Source organism: Triticum urartu, chromosome 1A, assembly GCF_056163025.1.
Source record: "Triticum urartu cultivar PI428250 chromosome 1A, HENAU_Tu73, whole genome shotgun sequence".
Classification (NCBI taxonomy): Eukaryota; Viridiplantae; Streptophyta; class Magnoliopsida; order Poales; family Poaceae; genus Triticum; species Triticum urartu.
Window position 1 is genome coordinate 213,580,291 of NC_141873.1, and position 23,448 is coordinate 213,603,738.

Genomic DNA, 23,448 nt, shown 5'->3' on the forward strand with positions numbered 1-23,448 from the left:
TATGGCCCCCGGGTCTATTCTCATCATATCAATCTCCATCACTTTAATCTTGCTTTGCTTTTTACTTTGCCTTTACTTTTTTACTTTGCATCTCTATACCAAAAATACCAAAAATATTATATCTATCAGATCTCACTCTCGTAAGTGACCGTGAAGGGATTGACAACCCCTAATCGCGTTGGTTGCGAGTAGCTATCATTTTTTGCAGGTACGAGGGACTTGAGCGTGGCCTCCTACTGGATTGATACCATGGTTCTCAAAAGCTGAGGGAAATACTTACGCTACTCTGCTGCATCATCCCTTCCTCTTCATGGAAATCCAACGCAAGCTCAAGAGGTAGCAAGAAGGATTTCTGGCGCCGTTGCCGGGGAGTCTACGCAAAAAGTCAACATACCAAGTACCCATCACAATCCCTATCTCTCGCATTACATTATTTGCCATTTGCCTCTCATTTTCCTCTCCCCCACTTCACCCTTGCCGTTTTATTCGCCCTCTCTCTCTATCCTCCCTCTCTTTTCCGCTTGCCTTTTTGTTTGCCCGTGTGTTGGATTGCTTGTTTGTCGCGATGGCTCAAGATACTACCAAATTGTGTGACTTCACCAATACCAATAATAATGATTTCCTTAGCACTCCGATTGCTCCTCTTGCCAATACTGAATCTTGTGAAATCAATACTGCTTTGTTGAATCTTGTTATGAAAGATCAATTTGCCGACCTTCCTAGTGAAGATGTCGCTACTCATCTGAATAGCTTCGTTGATTTATGTGATATGAAAAAGAAAAAAGATGTCAATAATGATGTCGTTAAATTAAAGCTATTTCCTTTTTCGCTTAGAGATCGTGCTAAAGCTTGGTTTTTGTCTTTGCCTAAAAATAGTATTGATTCTTGGAACAAGTGCAAAGATGCTTTTATCTCTAAGTATTTCCCTCCCGCTAAGATCATCTCTCTTGGAAACGATATTATGAACTTTAAGCAACTTGATCATGAACATGTTGCACAAGCTTGGGAGAGAATGAAATTAATGATACGTAATTGCCCTACTCATGGTTTGAATTTGTGGATGATTATACAAAAATTTTATGCCGGATTGAATTTTGCTTCTAGAAATCTTTTAGATTCGGCCGCGGGAGGTACTTTTATGGAAATCACTTTAGGAGATGCTACTAAACTCCTAGATAACATTATGGTTAATTATTCTCAATGGCATACTGAACGATCTTCTAATAAAAAAGTGCATGCGATAGAAGAAATCAATGTTTTGAGTGGAAAGATGGATGAGCTTATGAAATTATTTGCTGCTAAGAGTGTTTCTTCTGATCCTAATGATATGCCTTTGTCTACTTTGATTGAGAATAACAATGAATCTATGGATGTGAATTTTGTTGGTAGGAATAATTTTGGTAACAACGCTTATAGAGGGAACTTTAATCCTAGGCCATATCCTATTAATCCTTCTAATAATTATGGGAATTCCTACAACAACTCTTATGGAAATTATAATAAGATGCCCTCTGAATTTGAGAATAGTGTTAAAGAGTTTATGAATTCACAAAAGAATTTTAATGCTTTGCTTGAAGAAAAATTGCTTAAAGTTGATGATTTGGCTAGGAACGTTGATAGAATTTCTCTTGATATTGATTGTTTAAAGCTTAGATCTATTCCTCCTAAGCATGATATCAATGAGTCTCTCAAAGCCATGAGAATTTCCATTGATGAGTGCAAGGAAAGAACCGCTAGGATGCGTGCTTCCAAAGATGCCTTTATTAAAGCATGTTCTTCCAATTCCTATGAAAATCAAGATGAAGATCTAAAATTTATTGATGTGTCTCCTATTAAATCTTTGTTTTGCAATATGAATCTTGATGAAACTGAATATGATCTTCCTTTACCTAGAAGGCGTTCTAAAAATTCGGAGTATTTAGATCTTTATGATGAAATTGATGAAAGTGGGATTGAAAGAAATAAAAATCTAGATCTTGCTAAACCCACTATATTGGACTTCAAGGAATTTAATTATGAAAGTTGCTATTTAATTTATTGTATTTCCTTGTTGCAATCCGTGCTAAATTCTCCACATGCTTATAGTCAACATAAAGCCTTCACCGAACATATTGTTGATGCCTTGATGCAATCTTATGAAGAAAAACTTGTGTTGAAAGTTTCTATCCCTAGAAAACTCTATGATGAGTGGGAACCAACTATTAAAATTAAAATTAAAGATCATGAGTTTTATGCTTTGTGTGATTTGGGTGCTAGTGTCTCTACTATTCCCAAGACTTTGTGTGATTTGCTAGATTTCTGTAATTTTGATGATTGCTCTCTAAACTTGCATCTTGCAGATTCTACTATTCAGAAACCTATGGGAAGAATTAATAATGTTCTTATTGTTGCAAATAGGAATTATGTGCCCATAGATTTCATTGTTCTTGATATAGATTGCAATCCTTCTTGCCCTATTATTCTAGGTAGACCTTTCCTTAGAACGGTTGGTGCGATTATTGATATGAAGGAAGGGAATATTAGATTTCAATTTCCATTAAAAAAGGGCATGGAACACTTTCCTAGGAAGAAAATAAAATTGCCATATGAAACTATCATAAGAGCCACTTATGGATTGCCTACTAAAGATGGCAATACCTAGATCTATCCTCGCTTTTATGCCTAGCTAGGGGCGTTAAACGATAGCGCTTGTTGGGAGGCAACCCAATTTTATTTTTGTTCTTTGCTTTTTGCTCCTGTTTAGTAAAAAATAAATTATTTAGCCTCTGTTTTGGTTGTGTTTTTTGTGTTTAATTAGTGTTTGTGCCAAGTAGAACCGTTGGGAAGACTTGGGGAAAGTCTTGTTGAACTTGTAACGCCCTCGATGCGGCTATATCTCCTACGTGTCGAAGCACGACTTAGAGGCATAACCACATTGAAAGCAATGTCGCAAGTAAGGTAATCTTCACAACAACCCATGTAAATAGATAATAGGGGAAAAGGTACATGGTTGGCCTACACTCGCCACGTCACACAAATACATGAATAACATTACAATCATCCAATACACTCATGCTCCGACTACGGTATCAAAATAAAAAAGATCAACCCCAACATGCGACACGGTCCCAATCGCCCCAACTGGGCACCACTACTGATCATCAGGGAAAGACACATAGTAACGGCGTGAGTCTTCGTCGAAATCCCACTTGAGCTCAAGCGCATCATCTGGAACGGTATCGTCGGTCCCTGCATCTGGTTTGGAAGGTAATCTGTGAGTCACGGGGACTCAGCAATCTCGCACCCTCGTGATCAAGACTATTTAAGCTTATAGGTAAGGCAAGGTAATATGTGGAGCTGCAGCAAGCGACTAGCATATATGGTGGCTAACCTATTCGCAAAAGAGAGCGAGAAGAGAAGGCAAAGCATGAACGAAGAACTATGATCAAGAAGTGATCCTATAACAACCTACGTCAAGCATTACTCCAACACCATGTTCACTTCCCGAACTCCGCCGAGAAGAGACCATCATGGTTACACACGCGGTTGATTCATTTTAATTAAGTTTAGTTTCATGTTATCTACAACCGGACATTAACAAATTCCCATCTGCCCATAACCGCGGGCACAGCTTTCGAAAGTTCAAATCCCTGCAAGGGATTCCCAACTTAGCCCATCACAAGCTCTCACGGTCAACAAAGGATATTCCTTCTCCCGAGACATTCCGATCAGACTCGGTATCCCGGTTCTATAAGACATCCTCGACAATGGTAAAACAAGTTCAGCAACACCGCCCGAATGTACCGACAAATCCCGATAGGAGCTGCACATATCTCGTTCTCCGGGCACACTCAGATTGTCCAAACTTCTGGTAGGCCATCCCAGAGTTGCCCCTGGTGGCCACCTGATAGAGGCGAGGGTCCCGATCTTTCGATGAGATGATAACTATCGATTTGGTGGAGACGACTTTGACGATCCGACTACAAACGTGCACGACGTTGCGCCTTAGCAATCGCTAAACCAACTCTAGGAGGTTATTGACCATGCTGGAGCACGATCAACGTGACCACGAAGGTCTATTCCTGCAAGCAATCGAAGAACAAGCAAGAATATGATTAAGCAATCTGAATATTGCGAGTATGGATGAAGTATTGATAAAAGTGGGGTTTCATAAGCGGTCTTGGTCTGGTCGTTGGACACAAACGAAGTACACGAAGTTGCAGCGATGGCTAACTTTTAACTAAATAAAACCCAAGGAAAAAGCTACTAGATGGATCTACTTATATAGGATCAAGGGGTGGCGGCCAAGGAGGTGGGAGGACGTCCCAAGGCAGCCTAAAACTAACCCTAGGTCGTACAAGGCTCATGGGCCCAAGTGGAGGTGATGCAACACCTTTGGGCTTGTAGTTTGACTCGGTTTCTGCTGCAACGTCAGATTGTTTCGTCCGTAACTCAACGCTCCGGATGAATTTGAAGGTGAATCCAATTGGGTTGGAAAGAGCACGAAATCTAGTTTCCAACAAAAAAAGAATCACCCAATTCGGAGTCCGTATGAAAAAGTTGTTGGCGTTTTGAGTCAGGTATGTCTGTGCAGTCCGAATCTGAATCCAGAACGTGAGAGACTTGGACTCTATCTTCTCTTGGCCCAAAAGTGACGTGAGAGGACTTTTTGAACACAACCTAAACTTCTCCTTTTCCCTTTTCTTCATATGTGAATTGTACAAATGTCCCATACACCTGCAATTAGACAAAACACAAAAGTGTGTGAAGTATTTTTGTTCTGGATAACATAAATAGATTATTAAATAGTTTGCATTAGAAATCACCTGACAAATATGCATGTATGCAATATTTTTGGTCGTATCCAAGGTAGTCATGTCCTCATCATCCTCCCCTTTTTGAAAATAAAGCCGTCCTCGGCATTGCTTAATCTGAAATGTGGCTAACAAAAGAGACAAGGTGTACATGTTGTATATGTATATGTCATCCATTTTAACTTCCCTTGATTTTTGCACATATGTCACATGTATACATGAGTAACTTTCATTGTTCATAAAATCTAAAGCCAAAAAATTATCACAGGAAGTAGAAGGCATGAAAATATTGGAACTCAGTTTGCACATATAAGTGAAGCTCTTATTCTCTTCAAAAGATTGGCAATGTTCATCATTAAACCATCCTAACTTCGATGAATAAACCTTACTTGCATCAAATTTACATGCTACAACATGCTTAAATAAGCAAACATGCAATAAGTCATTGGACACAGAATCATCATCAAGATTAGAGGTCATATCAAAATGATTAAATATTGGTTCTTTTGCATCAACAGTTAATTCAATGGGTGCACTCAAAATTATTGATATTTCAGTTGTTTGATCACATGACGCATTCATGACAGTAACAAGAGTCTCTAAAATAGGTGGTGTGCTCAAATCAACAGGTAACTCAACACATGATGCATTCAAGTTAACTAGGCATGCTTCATTCTCATGTGAAGTTATATCATCAATACATTTACTGTTACCTCGCAAAGATGTAGCTGATGTAGGTACGGACGTTGACAATGTACCATACTCTTGAGATGATATTGCGCTCACAATCCGAGGTGGGGCTGCTCTAGTAGGTGCAATAGTGGAGTAACCAACCGGCGATGGTGAGCATGAACTGGAATAGTAGTTGTTGTAGTCACCCAATGCATCCTCCTGTATCTGTCTCTCAAAGGTACAAGCACGGACATACATACCAGTAATGCAACGAGGAATATACCGAAATCTCGCCTGAATATCATGGTTCAAACCACCAAAAAATCTATTCATTGTATTATCCTCAGATTCTTCTATGTCACAATGATGCATATAAGATTTGAACTCTTGGTAGTAAGCATGAACATTGTTACTGCCTTGTTTTAATTGCTCCAATTTGCAACGCAATTCACGACGATAGTAAGGAGGAAAAAATTGTTGTCTCATTACAGCTTTCAAAACTTTCCAAGTTGTGGGTTGGTTATCAATGTTTTTCTTACAATGTACACTCCACCAAACAGAAGCAAAACCAGTAAATGCTCTAATGGTAGCTCGTACTCTCTCAAGTTCAGAAAAATCATGGTGACTAAAAACTTGTTCTACTTCAAGCTCCCAAGCTAGATAAATAGCAGGATTAAATCTACCCTCAAATGATGGTAAAGAGATAACCTGACCATATGCTTGTGTGTGTTGTCCCAACTCTCGTGATGGTGAAGATGTGTCCGTCGTCCAAGAACTTCTATCTCTGGAACCTGTCATGATTAGTAGAAACAAGAACCAAAATTCGAGAATAATGTTCCTATGAACTACTAGGATGTGGTTGTAAAGTGCTCACAGTAAAGCAAATATCAATATCTTACAAGTTCTTACCATGTGGCAGGTGGTGACAGGCAACCAGCGGTGTCAAATAACTCCGAAGATTGTGTAAAGCGATTGACAGGGGAACATGCGTATACACGGTGTAGAAATATGTGGAGCTGGGTTGGCTATATATGGTAGCAAAAGATTAGCAATAATCAATTCAGAGATGCAATGTTGAATAAACGCTCAACGACGGTACTATGCTGGTCCTAGGCTAGACCGAACTAGAGACGCGAGCCTAGAACACTAATGAGGTCACGTCGTAGCACAACTAGCATCAATGAAGGATACTAAGTAGCTCTGGACAGCAAGATATAAGTGAAGATCACAACGGCAGTAAAGATAATGATGTGAAACAACAGCCAAGCAGGATATATTAACAACTTTGTCTCCAACTTTCCTCTGAAAAAGTTTGTGCCGATTTTTTTTCAAGAATGGTATTGACTCAAGCTTTCAAACACAAAAGGAATCACTCAATTCCGAGTTGATATGAGGAGTCAAAAAATTCGAAAAATGTCCTGAAAAACTGGAATAAGCTGTGTTCATGAACTTCGGAGGGAAAAAAGACCTATTTAGAATCCGATTTTGAGGTGCCAAATATTGAACAAGCTTCTTCAACTATTTAGATGCGGCTCATCGCTAGCTTTCGTTTGAGTACTCGCGGAGGCAAAACGGACTTCGTATGAGGAAGTTATGCCTGTTTTACTGAACAGTGCACAAAACAGATTCCAATCCGAATTCAACTACGAGATTGAGTCTAAAAAGATCCGAATTTTGTTTTTTTTTCTTCTCTCTTTTTTTTCCTCACACTTTTTTCTTTCTCTCCTTTTTTTTCTCTGACTTTTTTTTTCTCTTTTTTTCTCTTTTTTTTCTCTCGTTTTTTTTCTCTCTTTTTTTCTCCCTCTTTCCAAAACAAACTAGATAAGATGCAGATTGGATCAAGTGAAGATGTGAACGATCTCAACTATTATTATGACAATGAATGGTGGGTAGCACGTGGTGGAAATTGATGGATGGATGGTGGACAGCGGAAGAGATAATGATGCAGCGGTGGCATGACTAATGTGAACAGAACTCGAAACTCTAAACGAACTAGACACTAAGACCAGCAACTCGACACGACGATGCAACCGATAATTCAACTATGCAAGCAATGAAAAGAAAATTGCAAAGGCTCAGACTGGCTTGGACCAAGGATGAATAGATCTAACTCTTTTTTGTGGCTTTTTCTTGGACAATAGGTAAGAAAATAAATCTAATCTAGGAAAACTGGAAATTCTCACCGAGTAACCTGAAAACTGATACCACTTGATAGAGGCGAGGGTCCCGATCTTTCGATGAGATGATAACTATCGATTTGGTGGAGATGACTTTGACGATCCGACTACAAACGTGCACGACGTTGCGCCTTAGCAATCGCTAAACCAACTTCAGGAGGTTATTGACCACGCTGGAGCACGATCAACCTGACCACGAAGGTCTATTCCTCCAAGCAATCAAAGAACAAGCAAGAATATGATTAAGCAATCTGAATATTGCGAGTATGGATGAAGTATTGATAAAAGTGGGGTTTCATAAGCGGTCTTGGTCTGGTCGTTGGACACAAACGAAGTACACGAAGTTGCAGCGATGGCTAACTTTTAACTAAATAAAACCCAAGGAAAAAGCTACTAGATGGATCTACTTATATAGGAGCAAGGGGTGGCGGCCAAGGAGGTGGGAGGACGTCCCAAGGCAGCCTAAAACTAACCCTAGGTCGTACAAGGCTCATGGGCCCAAGTGGAGGTGATGCAACACCTTTGGGCTTGTAGTTTGACTCGGAGTCTGCTGCAACGTCAGATTGTTTCGTCCGTAACTCAACGCTCTGGATGAATTTGAAGGTGAATCCAATTGGGTTGGAAAGAGCACGAAATCTAGTTTCCAACAAAAAAAGAATCACCCAATTCGGAGTCCGTATGAAAAAGTTGTTGGCGTTTTGAGTCAGGTATGTCTGTGCAGTCCGAATCTGAATCCAAAACGTGAGAGACTTGGACTCTATCTTCTCTTGGCCCAAAAGTGACGTGAGAGGACTTTTTGAACACAACCTAAACTTCTCCTTTTCCCTTGTCTTCATATGTGGATTGTACAAATGTCCCATACACCTGCAATTAGACTAAACACAAAAGTGTGTGAAGTATTTTTGTTCTGGATAACATAAATAGATTATTGGATAGTTTGCATTAGAAATCACCTGACAAATATGCATGTATGCAATATTTTTGGTCGTATCCAAGGTAGTCATGTCCTCATCACCACCGGCGGCTGACGGGGTGGACCAACAGTCAGAGGAGCACTGGCCTCGGGGGGGGGGGGGGGTTTAAATAAGATGACCCTTGGGCTCCAGAAACCCAAGGGGAAAAAGGCTAGGTGGCAAATGGTAAAACCAAGGTTGGGCATTGCTGGAGGAGTTTTATTCAAGGCGAACTGTCAAGGGGTTCCCATTATCACCCAACCGCGTAAGGAACGCAAAATCCGGGAACATAACACCGATATGACGGAAACTAGGGCGGCAAGAGTGGAACAAAACACTAGGCAAAAGGCCGAGCCTTCCACCCTTTACCAATTATATAGATACATTAAGATAACAAGATAATATGGTGATATCCCAACAATAAACAATGTTCCAACAAGGAACGATCTCCAATCTTCACCTGCAACTAGGAATGCTATAAGAGGGGCTGATCAAAGCGGTAACATAGCCAATCAACGGTTCGCTAGGACATGGTGGGTTAGAGGTTTGACATGGCGGCAATTTGGGAGGCATGATAAGCAAGTGGTAGGTATCGTAGCATAGGCATAGCCAAAGAGCGAGCATCTAGCAAGCAAAAATAGAAGTGATTTCGAGGGTATGATCATCTTGCCTGCAAAGTTGTCAGAGTTGACTTGATCCTCGTAAGCAAACTCAACGGGCTCCTCGTTAGCGAACTCGTCTCCCGGCTCTACCCAAACAAGACAAACAAGCAAAAGGAACACAATCAACCACATGCAAAGCACGAACCACATGATGCAAACATGGTATGCTATGCGAGATGCGATATGTGATGCATATGCAAGATTTGACAAGGAATAATTGAACCTGGCCTCAACGTGGAAATCCAAGAGTGCCACTGGAAAGGTGAGGTGATTTCGGTTGAAATCGATGTAAAGATCACCGGAATCGGATGCACGGTTTGGAAATGGCAAGCAAAACAAATATGGCACCGGTCTGCGATAAACAACAAGTAGCCATCTAAATGTATCAAGCTAAATATGCTACATCACCCAAACATGACAAAAAAATACATGGCAGGGATCCATTCATGATGCTTGACAAAAGATGAACACTGAGCTATGGCTAATTCATCCATTAACAGGTTCAAACAAGCATGGCAAAAATGCAAACGATAACAGGTTTCAGACTTGGTGAAATTAACACAATTCTGGAATTTAACATCAGGTAGCACACTTTGGAGCACGAAAACTATCTGCTACAGGAACTTAACATGGCAAAGCAAGGCATGACATGAAGCTACTCAAAGCACTTAAGAAAAGCCCCTTAGTGACCTTGAGCCAAAAGGGATCGGAAAATACAATTGCAAGCATGTGAACATGGCAAAAACATAATCAGATCTCAGACTTAGTGAAAAACTGGAGCATGCAAATCTGTTAACGAGTAGGCATGTTTACGAGCTTGATGCACTCACTACTGAGCATGGAATGACAAACTAAGCATACACCCATCAAGAATACATATCATAGAAGCTAGACATGGCAAAAACAACAACATAGCATGCACGGATCAATAACAACATCCTCGGCAAAATCGCTAACAAGTCAACAATCTGCCAGGATTCACGAAATAGCAAAAGTAGAGCTCAATTGACTCAATCTAGGGTGCTCCATAATTGCAAAAAAAGACAGGGATGGATAGAGCACCACAATATTAACAAATCATTCTTACTGATCATCCTCAAAAGAGGCACTAATCACTAGGAAACAACATGAACATATGGCATATTGACAAAATGAGATCAAGGACTTAGAGAAATTCTGAGTCCCTGAAATCAACATTAACGAATGCACCAGTTTGCAAGCTTGTTCTAGTCACCACACATATCACACAAATACATGGTAAGCACCTCTGTAAAGATGGCATGGCATATAACAAAATTCATGTAGAACTCAGGAGCATATCATGCACACATTAATCATGGCAAAAATGACAAATAGCTATTTGATGAAATAGATCTGACAATTTAACCACATAGCCCTTTTCCAACAACATTTCGGGCATCAAGATGAGCTCAAATGAAAATGATGCAATGAGATGAAATGATGTACTCTCTGAGGCGAACATTTCGATATGCTACACGCGCAAATCGGAGCTACGGATGCGGAGTTACGACATGATGAAAAACACAAATAAATTAGGGTTTCGGGGGAAAGTCAACCCTTCGGATTTAGATCTGAGATCCGGCCCGGTCCACTGTAGCGCTGCACGCGGCCCGAGGATGACCGTCGCCAGAGAAGAAACGGCTGGCGGGGGCATGGTCGCCGGAGAGAGGGACTGGCCGGGCGGTGGAGTTGCGGTGGCGACGGAGGTACTCGGGCGGCGCGGGGCGACGTGGACGGCCGGAGGTCGCCGGGCGACAATGGGCGGTGGCGGTCGCCGCCGATGGCACGCGGCGGCGCCGACCGGCAAAGGGCGGCGCACGGCGTCGGGCGTAAGGGAGAGGCGCCGACCCGCGGCGGCGGAGGGAGGGGGCCGCGGGGGCCGGCTCCGGGCCTGGTGGGCCTCGGGCGGTGGCGGCGAAGCGGTCCTGCCCCGGGACAGGTGCCACGCGCTGGTTCGTCCAGTGGAGCGGGCAGACGTGTCCGGCCGGCCGGCTTTTGTCCGGCGGCGCGAGGAGAGGGAGGGGTCTAGGGTTTCGTCTGAATTTGAAATGGGAGGACCTTTTTATAGTTAGGAGGAGCTAGGAGGCTCCAAATTGAGCATGGTTTTCGGCCACGCGATCGTGATCGAACGCTCTAGATGATGGAGAGAGTTTAGGTGGGTTTTGGGCCAAATTGGAAGGGTGTTGGGCTGCAACACACACGAGGCCTTCTCGGTCCCTCGGTTAACCGTTGGAGTATCAAACGAAGTCCAAATGGCACGAAACTTGATAGGCGGTCTACCGGTAGTAAACCAAGGCCGCATGACAAGTCTCGGTCCAATCCGGAAATGTTTAACCCCCACACACGAAAAGAGGTAGAAAGAGCCACCGGAGGAGATAGGAGCGCCGGAATGCAAACCGGACAATAGGGAAAATGCTCGGATGCATGAGACGAACACATATGCAAATGCAATGCACATGATGACATGATATGAGATGCATGACAAAGGCAACAACACATAAAGACAAAAACCCGAACCCGAGGAAATAAAATAACTTAGTGCCGGAAACGGCAAGAGTTGGAGTACATATAAGGTAAATTACATTCGGGGTGTTACAACACTCCACCACTACGAAAGGATATCGTCCCGAGATCTAGGACTGGAAAAACGCCGGGTACTCAGAACGGAGGTGATCCTCGCGTTCCCAGGTGGCTTCATGGCCAGAATGGTGTGACCACTTGACTTTGAGGAATTTGATTGACTTATTGTGAGTCTTGCATTCAGTCTCTTCAAGAATATCCACGGGGTGCTCACGATAAGAAAGGTCTTCTTGGAGATCAATGTCTTTGAAGTTGACGGTGTGGTCAGGAGTCTTGAAGCACTTGCGGAGCTGAGAGACATGGAACACGTCATGCACGTTTGCAAAGTTTGAAGGAAGCTCGAGTTGATAGGCGAAATCGCCTCTCTTGCTGACGATCTTGAAAGGACCCACGTATCTAGGGGCAAGCTTCCCTTTGATACCGAAGCGACGAGTACCTTTGATTGGATTGACGCGGAGGTAAACATGGTCTCCGATCTCGAAAGCCAAATCATGATGCTTACTATCATAGTAGCTCTTCTGGCGCGATTGCGCTGCTTTGAGATTATCATTAGTGACTTTGCACATCTCCTCTGCCTCAGAGATCAAGTCATTTCCAAGAAGTTGACGTTCACCGGTCTCTGACCAGTTAAGAGGAGTACGGCACTTCCTGCCATAGAGAATTTCAAATGGGGCCTTGCCCGAACTTGCTTGAAAACTGTTGTTGTAGGAGAATTCAGCATATGGAAGACAATCTTCCCACTTCATACCGAAGGAGATAACACAATCCCTGAGCATATCTTCAAGAATCTGATTGACACGCTCGACTTGACCGCTAGTTTGAGGATGGAAAGCTGTGCTGAAGCGGATGTTGGTGCCCATGGCCTTCTGAAAAGAATCCCAAAACTTGGAGGTAAAGATGCTGCCATGGTCTGAAGAGATCAACTGTGGAATACCGTGCAGAGAGACAATCCGAGAGGTATAAAGCTCCGCCAATTGAGCTGCAGTGATAGACTCTTTGATAGGCATAAAGTGAGCCACTTTAGTGAGTTTGTCAATGACAACGAATATAGCATCATTGCCACGCTTGGACTTTGGAAACCCAGTCACGAAGTCCATCTCAATGTGGTCAAACTTCCATTCTGGAATGGCAAGAGGTTGGAGGAGACCAGCTGGCCGTTGGTGTTCTGCCTTCACTCTTCTGCAGACATCACATTCATTCACGAACTGAGCAATCTCGTGCTTCATTCGAGTCCACCAATAAGCCTGCTTGAGGTCCTGATACATCTTCGTACTCCCAGGGTGGATGGAGAGGAGTGAATTATGAGCCTCGTTCATAATAACTTTACAAAGGTCACCTTTAGGCACAACAATGCGATCCTCGAAGAAGAGAGTATCCTTGTCATCAAGGCGATAGCACTTGTACTTGGGTTGACTCTTGGCAATCCCAATCTTCACCTTCTTCACCATAACATCAAGAAGTTGAGCCTCGCGAATTTGATCTTCCAAAGTAGGAGAGACTTGAAGGTTGGCGAGGAAACCTTAAGGAACAACTTGCAGATTGAGTTTGCGGAAAGCTTCACAAAGCTCGGGTTGGTAAGGCTTGAGAATCAGACTGTTGCAGTAAGCCTTCCTGCTCAATGCGTCAGCAATCACATTGGCCTTGCCTGGAGTATACTCGATAATCGGATTATACTCTTGAATCATTTCGACCCAACGAGTCTGACTGAGGTTGAGATTAGGCTGAGTGAAGATGTACTTGAGACTCTTGTGGTCAGTGAAGATGTCCACTTTTCTTCCCAATAAGAGATGTCTCCAAGTCAAAAGAGCATGCACAACTGCCGCCAACTCGAGGTCATGAGTGGGGTAGTTCTTCTCGTTGGGTTTCAAATGGCGAGAGGTATAAGCCACAACTTTCTTCTCTTGCATCAACACTGCACCAAGACCTTGAAGAGAGGCATCGCAGAAGACCTCGAACGGTTTGGATTCATCAGGGGGAGTCAGAACTGGAGCAGTGACCAATTTCTCTTTCAAAGTGTTGAAAGCGATGTCACATTTCGGAGACCAAACGTACTTGACGTGCTTCTGGAGAAGGTTTGAAAGAGGCTTCGCGATCTTTGAAAAGTTCTCAACGAACCTTCGACAATAGCTTGCGAGACCAAGGAAGCTGCGGAGTTGCTTCATGTTCTGAGGTGGTTCCCAATTCACAATTGCAGACACCTTCTCAGGATTCACCGCTATGCCCTTGGCAGAGATGATATGCCCAAGATAGAGAACCTCATCAAGCCAAAACTCACACTTTGAGAACTTGGCGTAGAACTGATGCTCCCTGAGCTTATCGAGCACCAAACGCAAGTGCTTGGCATGATCTTCCTTGTTCTTCGAAAAGACCAGAATGTCATCGAGGTAGACCAAGACAAAGTCATTTGTGTAGGCGTTGAAAATGAAGTTCATCATGCGAGAGAAAGTTGGAGGAGCATTGACGAGGCCAAAAGACATGACAGTGTATTCATATGAACCATAGCTTGTTCTGAAAGCCGTCTTGGGAATATCTTGTTCACGGATTCGAATCTGGTGATAGCCCATACGGAGATCAAGCTTGGAGAATACTTGAGCACCTTTGAGTTGTTCGAACAACTCGTTGATGTTGGGAAGTGGGTACTTGTTCTTGATAGTCTTCTTGTTCAATGGACGGTAGTCAACACAAAGTCGGTCCGTTCCATCCTTCTTCTTCACAAAAAGAACTCCACGACCCCACGGAGAAGAACTAGGTCGGATGAGACCCATTCGCTCTTGAATATCGAGTTGCTTCTTCAGCTCCTTCAACTCTTCAAGTCCAAGCTTGTAAGGACGTTTGCAAACCGGTTCCATGCCAGGCTCAAGATCGATGACGAATTCAATTGGCCGGTGCGGAGGCATTCCTGGAAGCTCTTCTGGAAAGACGTCTTGATATTCGCAAACGACTGGAATTTGAGAGATGGCATCCGGTTCACCCTTCTCATTGAGAGAAAATAGACGGATGGTATTATCCCGAGCGGCAAAGACAATTACATCCTCAAACAAATGAGTCAATGGAATCTGCCTGGCTACACAATCAAGCTGAGCCTTGTGCTTAGAAAGCCAGTCCATTCCGAGAAAAAGATCAATATCCGAGTTACCAAGGACCATTGGAGAAGCCAAAAACTTGAAATCACCCATCATGATAGAAATATCCGGAATCTCGTAGTTTGTGAGCAAACATTTACCCGGTGAGACAACTGCTAACGGTTTATGCAAAACTTGAGAAGACAACTCATGCTTAGATGCAAAAGGTCTCGAGATGAAACAATGCGATGCACCAGTGTCAAAAAGTACTTTCGTAGGAACATCGTTAACAGGAAGGTTACCCATGATGACATCTAACGAGTCCTCTGCCTGAGCTGCATTCATCAAGTTGACCTTGGCGTGCTTGGGGTTATGCTTGACCACAGCTGTACTTGCCGATCTCACAGGAGGAGGAGGAGGAGGGAGACGCCTCTGATTGAAGCATTTGTTGGCATAGTGACCCTTCTGTTGGCACTTGTTGCACGTGACCTCTGAAAGCGGACGGTGATACGGAGCACTCGATCTTGGAGCTTGAGACGAAGTCTTGTTCTAAAAGCCAGGGTTGGGTGGGTGGGAAGATCCACTACCACCTTTGCTCTTCTGCTGATAAGGCTGACGGAACGGAGGAGGAAGCCAATACTTCTGCTGCTTAGCCACTTGAGTTGAGGAAGAAGGAGTAGCATCTCTGACTCGCTTCTTGGAAGCATCGCACTTCAGTTGAGCAGTCTCTTGCTTCATTGCCATGTTGTAAAACTCATCGTGCCTCAAGGGCTCAAAGAGGACAAGAGCTAGCTGGATTTCTTCTCTGAGACCACCCCTGAACTGGTATATCATGCTCTTCTCGTCAGGGACGTCCTCCTTAGCAAAACGGGCGAGCTTCTGAAACATCTTGTTGTACTCGTAGATAGACATAGAGCCTTGCTTCAGGTTGCAGAATTCCTCACGCTTGCTTTCAACCACGCTCTTTGAGGAATATGATGAGCTTTGAAGTCTTGACGGAATTCATCCTAGGTAATCACACGGCCTCCTCTGGAATCTTTGTACTGCTGAAACCATTTTTCAGCTTGGTCTTTGAGTTGGAAGGAAGCAAACTTGACAAAGTCCTCCGGCCTGACGTTACTGCACTCAAAATGCTTGCATATGTCCACGAGCCAATCATCAGCGTCAGTTGCCTCAACACAATTGTTGAAGGTCTTTGGCTGGTTAGCAAGGAACTGGTTGAGTGTAGCAAAGTGATTCTGATTGTTGCCTTGGCCCTGGTTCGCTTGGTTGCGCTCTTGAAGAAGTTGCATGATCAGCTGCGTGTTTGCATTGGTAGGGGCCATCACAGCTTGCCATGCCTCCGGAGGTGGAGGTGGAGGTGGCGGATCAGGATTCGGAGTCGTGCACGTAGGAGGAGCCATCCTGAAGAGGTTGACATCCATTAGCACATTGATAGACAAATATTGAAGCTGAATCAAATGAGTTGAAATTGCAACATATAGTCTTCACGTCCGAACAAAATGAATGAATGCATTCCAATTGAAATGGTCACATATCCATAAATTGAGAAGCCACTTAGAATTTAGGTAGAAGAATAAAACCAACAAGGTACGGAACAAGAACGAATACTCGGTAAGGATCACCCAATCTCAAACCAAATATCCGTGGAAGAAGAACTAGAGCTACAAGAATTCCCACCTATGAAACTCCCGAACCTTTCCGGTTATGCAATCAGGTGTTGGGGATACAGGGGAAGCATAATATCTCACCCAAATCTAGCAAATCCTACATCCAGCTGTATCCATCCTTCAACACATAACCGAGAAAAACTTCACAAATCGTCTACCTCAACCTTCGAAAAGCATCCGTTATACAAGTTATGGCAATACTCCCGAACTCCCGCCCCAGTACTGGGTAGCGTCGAGGTTATCTCACCAACAACTGCATAAAAGAGATTTTCGATGTCGGCGAACCTAAACTCAGGTATTCCAGAACCGCAACGATAAAATTGTGACGACAACACCTCGGAGCTCAACTCCCCGGGACACTGCCACAACCCCTAAATGACAGGAGGCACCAAGAACAATGTTCTCGTCACAAATCGATCGGAACGATTCCAAGATACCCGCATGATCCTAATTTTTTTCTGAAATTTGAGAAGAGAAGAGTCAAAACTCTACGTCAAGATGCCTTACCAGAGCGATGAAGGGACTGGGGAGTAAAAAGAATTCCTAAACTCTCCAATATATAATTCCTAAATGACCCAAAACATTTTTTCTAGACTCAACAACGCCAGCTATTCGATCAAGCAGGGGGGCTCCTAAGGTCGGGGAAGGCTCTGATTACCAACTTGTAACGCCCTCGATGCGGCTATATCTCCTACGTGTCGAAGCACGACTTAGAGGCATAACCGCATTGAAAGCAATGTCGCAAGTAAGGTAATCTTCACAACAACCCATGTAAATAGATAATAGGGGAAAAGGTATATGGTTGGCTTACACTCGCCACATCACACAAATACATGAATAACATTACAATCATCCAATACACTCATGGTTCGACTACGGTACCAAAATAAAAAAGATCAACCCCAACATGCGACACGGTCCCAATCGGCCCAACTGGGCACCACTACTGATCATCAGGGAAAGACACATAGTAACGGCGTGAGTCTTCGTCAACTCCCACTTGAGCTCAAGCGCATCATCTGGATCGGTATCGTCGGTCCCTACATCTAGTTTGGAAGGTAATCTTTGAGTCATGGGGACTCAGCAATCTCGCACCCTCGCGATCAAGACTATTTAAGCTTATAGGTAAGGCAAGGTAATATGTGGAGCTGCAGCAAGCGACTAGCATATATGGTGGCTAACCTGTTCGCAAAAGAGAGCGAGAAGAGAAGGCAAAGCACGAATGAAGAACTATGATCAAGAATTGATCCTATAACAACCTACGTCAAGCATTACTCCAACACTATGTTCACTTCCCGGACTCCGCCGAGAAGAGACCATCACGGTTACACACGCGGTTGATTCATTTTAGTTAAGTTCAGTTTCATGTTATCTACAACCGGACATTAACAAATTCCCATCTGCCCATAATCGCGGGCACGGCTTTCGAAAGTTCAAATCCCTGCAGGGGAGTCCCAACATAGCCCATCACAAGCTCTCATGGTCAACGAAGGATATTCCTTCTCCCAAGACATTCCAATCAGACTCGGTATCCCGGTTCTACAAGACATCCTCGACAATGGTAAAACAAGTCCAACAACACCGCCCGAATGTGCCGACAAATCCCGATAGGAGCTGCACATATCTCGTTCTCAGGGCACACTCAGATTGTCCAAACTTCTGGTAGGCCAGCCCAGAGTTGCCCCTGGTGGCCACCGGCGGCTGACGGGGTGGACCAACAGTCAGAGGAGCACTGGCCTCGGGGGGGGGGGGGTTAAATAAGATGATCCTTGGGCTACGGAAACCCAAGGGGAAAAAGGCTAGGTGGCAAATGGTAAAACCAAGGTTGGGCATTGCTGGAGGAGTTTTATTCAAGGCGAACTGTCAAGGGGTTCCCATTATCACCCAACCGCATAAGCAACGCAAAATCCGGGAACATAACACCGATATGACGGAAACTAGGGCGGCAAGAGTGGAACAAAACACTAGGCAAAAGGCCGAGCCTTCCATCCTTTACCAATTATATAGATACATTAAGATAACAAGATAATATGGTGATATCCCAACAATAAACAATGTTCCAACAAGGAACGATCTCCAATCTTCACCTGCAACTAGCAATGCTATAAGAGGGGCTGAGCAAAGCGGTAACATAGCCAATCAACGGTTCGCTAGGACATGGTGGGTTAGAGGTTTGACATGGCAATTTGGGAGGCATGATAAGCAAGTGGTAGGTATCGTAGCATAGGCATAGCCAAAGAGCGAGCATCTAGCAAGCAAAGTAGAAGTGATTTCCAGGGTATGATCATCTTGCCTGCAAAGTTGTCAGAGTTGACTTGATCCTCGTAAGCAAACTCAACGGGCTCCTCGTTAGCGAACTCGTCTCCCGGCTCTACCCAAACAAGACAAACAAGCAAAAGGAACACAATCAACCACGTGCAAAGCTCGAACAACATGATGCAAACATGGTATGCTATGCGGGATGCGATATGTGATGCCTATGCAAGATTTGACAAGGAATGATTGAACCTGGCCTCAACTTGGAAATCCAAGAGTGCCACTAGAAAGGTGAGGTGATTTCGGTTGAAATCGATATAAAGATCACCGGAATGGGATGCAGGTTTGGAAATGGCAAGCAAAACAAATATGGCACCGGTCTGCGATAAATAGCAAGTAGCCATCTAAATTCATCAAGTTAAATATGCTACAGCACTCAAACATGACAACAAAATACATGACAGGGATCCATTCATAATGCTTGAGAAAAGATGAACACTGAGCTACGGCTAATTCATCTATTAACAGGATCAAACAAGCATGGAAAAATGCAAACGATAACAGGTTTCGGACTTAGTGAAATTAACACAAGTCTGGAATTTAACATCAGGTAGCACACTTTGGAGCACGAAAACTATCTTCTATAGGAACTTAACAGGCAAAGCAAGGCATGACATGAAGCTACTCAAAGCACTTAAGAAAAGTCCCTTAGTGACCTTGAGCCAAAAGGGATCAGAAAATACAATTGCAAGCATGTGAACATGGCAAAAACATAATCAGATCTCAGACTTAGTGAAAAACTGGAGCATGCAAATCTGTTAACGAGTAGGCATGTTTACGAGCTCGATGCACTCACTACAGAGCATGAAATGACAAACTAAGCATACACCCATCAAGAATACATATCATAGAAGCTAGACATGGCAAGAACAACAACATAGCATGCACGGGTCAATAACAACATCCTCGGCAAAATCGCTAACAAGTCAACAATCTGCCAGGATTCACGAAATAGCAAAAGTAGAGCTCGATTGACTCAATCTAGGGTGCTCCATAATTGCAAAAAAAGACATGGATGGATAGAGCACCACAATATTAACAAATCATCCTTACTGATCATCCTCCAAAAAGGCACGGATCACTAGGAAACAACATGAACATATGGCATATTGACAAAATCAGATCAAGGACTTGGAGAAATTCTAAGTCCCTGAAATCAACATTAACGAATGCACCACTTTACAAGCTTGTGCTAGTCACCACACATATCACACAAATACATGGTAAGCACCTCTGTAAAGATGGCATGGCATATAACAAAACTGATGTAGAACTCAGGAGCATATCATGCACACATTAATCATGGCAAAAATGACAAATAGCTATTTGATGAAACATATCTGACAATTTAACCACATAGCCCTCTTCCAACAGCATTTCGGGCAACAAGATGAGCTCAAATAAAAATGATGCAATGAGATGAAATGATGTACTCTCTAAGGCGAACATTTCAGTATGCTACACGCGCAAATTGGAGCTACGGATGCGGAGTTACGACATGATGAAAAACGCAAATAAATTAGGGTTCCGGGGGAAAGTCAACCCTTAGGATTTAGATCTGAGATCCGGCCCGATCCACTGTAGCGCTGCACGCGGCCCGAGGATGACCGTCGCCGGAGAAGAAGCGGCCGGCGGGGGCGTGGTCGCCGGAGAGAGGGACTGGCCGGGCGGTGGAGTTGCGGTGGCGGCGGAGGTACTCGGGCGGCGCGGGGCGAGGTGGACGGCCGGAGGTCACCGGGCGACGAGGGGCGGTGGCGGTCGCCGGCGATGGCACGCGGCGGCGCCGGCCGGCGAAGGGCGGCGCGCGGCGTCGGGCGTGAGGGAGAGGCGCCGACCCGCGGCGGCGGAGGGAGTGGGCCGCGGGGGCCGGCTCCGGGCCTGGCGGGCCTCGGGCGGCGGCGGCGAAGCGGTCCTGCCCCGGGACAGGTGTCACGCGCTGGTTCGTCCGGCGGAGCGGGCAGACGTGTCCGGCCGGCCGGGTTTTGTCCGGCGGCGCGAGGAGAGGGAAGGGTCTAGGGTTTCGTCCGGATTTGGAATGGGGGGACCTTTTTATAGGTAGGAGGAGCTAGGAGGCTCCAAATTGAGCACGATTATCGGCCACGCGATCGTGATCGAATGCTCTAGATGATGGAGAGAGTTTAGGTGGGTTTTGGGCCAAATTGGAAGGGTGTTGGGCTGCAACTCACACGAGGCCTTCTCGGTCCCTCGGTTAACCGTTGGAGTATCAAACGAAGTCCAAATGGCACGAAACTTGATAGGCGGTCTACCGGTAGTAAACCAAGGCCGCATGACAAGTCTCGGTCCAATCCGGAAATGTTTAACCCCCACACACGAAAAGAGGTAGAAAGAGCCACCGGAGGAGATAGGAGCGCCGGAATGCAAACCGGACAATAGGGAAAATGCTCGGATGCATGAGACGAACACGTATGCAAATGCAATGTACATGATGACATGATATGAGATGCATGACAAAGGCAACAACACATAAAGAAAAAAACCCGAACCCGAGGAAATAAAATAACTTAGTGCCGAAAACGGCAAGAGTTGGAGTACATATAAGGTAAATTACATTCGGGGTGTTACAACACTCCACCACTACGAAAGGATATCGTCCCAAGATCTAGGACTGGAAAGACGCCAGGTACTCAGAACGGAGGTGATCCTCGCGTTCCCAGGTGGCTTCATGGCCAGAATGGTGTGACCACTTGACTTTGAGTAATTTGATTGACTTATTGTGAGTCTTGCGTTCAGTCTCTTCAAGAATATCCACGGGGTGCTCACGATAAGAAAGGTCTTCTTGGAGATCAATGTCTTTGAAGTTGACGGTGTGGTCAGGAGTCTTGAAGCACTTGCGGAGCTGAGAGACATGGAACATGTCATGCACGTTTGCAAAGTTTGAAGGAAGCTCGAGTTGATAGGCGAGATCGCCTCTCTTGCTGACGATCTTGAAAGGACCCACGTATCTAGGGGCAAGCTTCCCTTTGATACCGAAGCGACGAGTACCTTTGATTGGATTGACGCGGAGGTAAACATGGTCTCCAATCTCGAAAGCCAAATCACGATGCTTACTATCATAGTAGCTCTTCTAGCGCGATTGCGCTGCTTTGAGATTATCACGAATGACTTTGCACATCTCCTCTGCCTCAGAGATCAAGTCATTTCCAAGAAGTTGACGTTCACCAGTCTCTGACCAGTTAAGAGGAGTACGACACTTCCTGCCATAGAGAATTTCAAATGGGGCCTTGCCCGAACTTGCTTGAAAACTGTTGTTGTAGGAGAATTCAGCATATGGAAGACAATCTTCCCACTTCATACCAAAGGAGATAATGCAAGCCCTGAGCATATCTTCAAGAATCTGATTGACACGCTCGACTTGACCGCTAGTTTGAGGATGGAAAGCTGTGCTGAAGCGGATGTTGGTGCCCATGGCCTTCTGAAAAGAATCCCAAAACTTGGAGGTAAAGATGCTGCCACGGTCTGAAGAGATCAACTGTGGAATACCGTGCAAAGAGACAATCTGAGAGGTATAAAGCTCCGCCAATTGAGCTGCAGTGATAGACTCTTTGATAGGCAGAAAGTGAGCCACTTTAGTGAGTTTGTCGATGGCAACGAATATAGCATCATTGCCACGCTTGGACTTTGGAAACCCAGTCACGAAGTCCATCTCAACATGGTCAAACTTCCATTCTGGAATGGAAAGAGGTTGGAGGAGACCAGCTGGCCGTTGGTGTTCTGCCATCACTCTTCTGCAGACATCACATTCATTCACGAACTGAGCAATCTCGCGCTTCATTCGAGTCAACCAATAAGCCTGCTTGAGGTCCTGATACATCTTCGTACTCCCAGGGTGGATGGAGAGGAGTGAATTGTGAGCCTCGTTCATAATAACTTTACGAAGGTCACCTTTAGGCACAACAATGCGATCCTCGAAGAAGAGAGTATCCTTGTCATCAAGGCGATAGCACTTGTACTTGGGTTGACTCTTGGCAATCCCAATCTTCACCTTCTTCACCATAACATCAAGAAGTTGAGCCTCGCGAATTTGATCTTCCAAAGTAGGAGAGACTTGAAGGTTGGCGAGGAAACCTTGAGGAACAACTTGCAGATTGAGTTTGCGGAAAGCTTCACAAAGCTCGGGTTGGTAAGGCTTGAGAATCAGACTGTTGCAGTAAGCCTTCCTACTCAATGCGTCAGCAATCACATTGGCCTTGCCTGGAGTATACTCGATACTCGGATTATACTCTTGAATCATTTCGACCCAACGAGTCTGACTGAGATTGAGATTAGGCTGAGTGAAGATGTACTTGAGACTCTTGTGGTCAGTGAAGATGTCCACTTTTCTTCCCAATAAGAGATGTCTCCAAGTCAAAAGAGCATGCACAACTGCTGCCAACTCGAGGTCATGAGTGGGGTATTTCTTCTCATTGGGCTTCAACTGGCGAGAGGTATAAGCCACAACTTTCTTCTCTTGCATCAACACTGCACCAAGACCTTGAAGAGAGGCATCGCAGAAGACCTTGAACGGTTTGGATTCATCAGGGG